A 2,133-nucleotide genomic window follows, 5' to 3' on the forward strand; every position below is an offset into this window, starting at 1 on the left:
TGTACAATGCGTACAATATGTTTATAAGATGTTCTCAAAATTCAGGTGAGATAAACTCAAGGTTGTATTTTTGTTCTCATGAATTTGTTTTAATTTTCTTCAGCTTATCCTGAACTTACGTATGAGCACTTGATAGATTGTTCCACATTTGACTACTGGTCTGGTTTTAGCTTCTGGTATTGAGCTTCTCCATCATGTCTTCCCACACATGCAGTCAGTTTGATTTCTGTGTATTCCACCTGGACAATTTCATGTGTATAGTCGTCTTTTGTGTTGTTGGAAAAAGGTATTTGCTATAAACAAGTTGTTAATTTGCAAAATTCTATCATGCAATATTCAGCTTGATTTCTATCATCAAGTCCATATTTTCCGAATACTGTTCCTTCCACTTTGTTTCCAACTTTTGTATTTCAATCACCAATAATTATCAGCGCATCTTGATTGCATAGTTGATCTATTTCTGACCAAATTCGATGGTAGAATTCTTCAAAATTCATTATCACTAACACTTGTGTTTGGTGCATAAATTTGAATAATAGTTGTAGTGATTAGATATTAAATAATATGTTTTTCTGATTAAAAATGGCCAGTACCAGTCCATTTCAGCTCACTAATGCCTAGGATATTGATCTTTATGTGTTCCATTTTATCCTTGATGGCCTACAATTTTCCTAGTTTCATACTTCACACATTCCAAGTTCTGATCTTTTCAGCTATTCCTTCCTGCCTTGAGTCCTACCCTAGCAGTAAAGGAATATACCAAAGGCTCCACTCCCACAAGCTTTATTTGACTCACCTCATCATGGTCCATTGCACTTGAAAAAATCAGCTCCTCCTCAGTCACAATTGGAATGTCCTCTGACAATATCTCTGACAATGTTTAGTTTCTATTCAGTATCTGACAATGTCTGGAAGCTAAGCAGTGACTCTTTGTTATCTGATTTTAGTCTGGAAACTGCTGACGCCTGTTAAATTTGGATGACCCTTCTGGCATGTGAAATCCAAGTGACATAGTTTCCAAAATCACAGCAACACACAAACCACCACAGCATGTCAAATTGACAAACAACAAGTGTGAACCATATGTCAACCCCTGTATATGTACATCTTAAAAACCACTTTGACAGAGGAGATCTCACCCCAGCTGGTGTCAGTTTTTCAAGGTGGGGGAGAATGAAAACACCATTTCGGTTGCTTCAATACAAAATTGTGTTAAGGTCTCCACCCCCGCATCCACTTCCTGCAAATCAGCAGACACTCCCGCCAGAGTGATAAGCAAACCTTACTGATAATTCAAGTCAAGAAGAGGGGAGAGGGGCATACATGTCTGGAGAAGGTGATTACAATTTTTGTTGGTAGGAAAATGGGGAGGAGGAACCTCCCATCTTGAAAAACAGTTTAACAATTCTTATATAAAACCCAAAGGGAGAATCTGCCTGATACTATGTCCTAATCAGACATCTTTCACTAAACTTCTCTGTAGCCCTTGATGACCCAGTCTGTGTGCTATAGGCTACTGAGGTAGAGCCAAAAGGTTCTGTTCTTTAGAGATGCACAGCATCCTTTATAGACCACACCAGAATGACTGTGTGTTGAAACCACACTAAGTGAACAGGACTTTACTTCAAACTTTCCTGTAGCTCTTGGACTTAAGACTGAATCTCCCTAGTGTGTAAAGAACCAGATGGTTGCTATCTCAATGATATAGACTTGACGGTTGTCCAACTTTGGTTCAGACTTCTTTCCAAGGGGTGCTAAATAAATGGTGGCCTGGGATTACCATAAACTTGCTACTTCGATGTCCTCCTTGCTTTATTATGACATGTATTAATCTAGTAGGTGTGGTTGTACTGCTGTAATTGAATATTATCAAAAGTGTTCCCTTTTCACCAACCATCATTATTTGTGTAAGTGGTGTCCAGCTAAGTGAGCAAACTTTGGTTCAGAGCAGACCTATACTTGTATTATATCCTTTTCTCAATAGTTTTTTTTTTAATTTCATGCCATTGCCTAAATTAATGAGGCTATCAATAGTGTGCCAAGGAGATTGTTGATAACGTAAGAAAAATAAGTGTTAAGATAAAATTCTATTTCTGGTGAAACTTTTCTTTAGAAATGAACAGGAAATAAAGA

The sequence above is a fragment of the Echinops telfairi genome, unplaced genomic scaffold (genome assembly GCF_000313985.2).
Source record: "Echinops telfairi isolate 266 unplaced genomic scaffold, ASM31398v2 ScPeMD7_7423;HRSCAF=8461, whole genome shotgun sequence".
NCBI classification, from domain to species: Eukaryota; Metazoa; Chordata; class Mammalia; order Afrosoricida; family Tenrecidae; genus Echinops; species Echinops telfairi.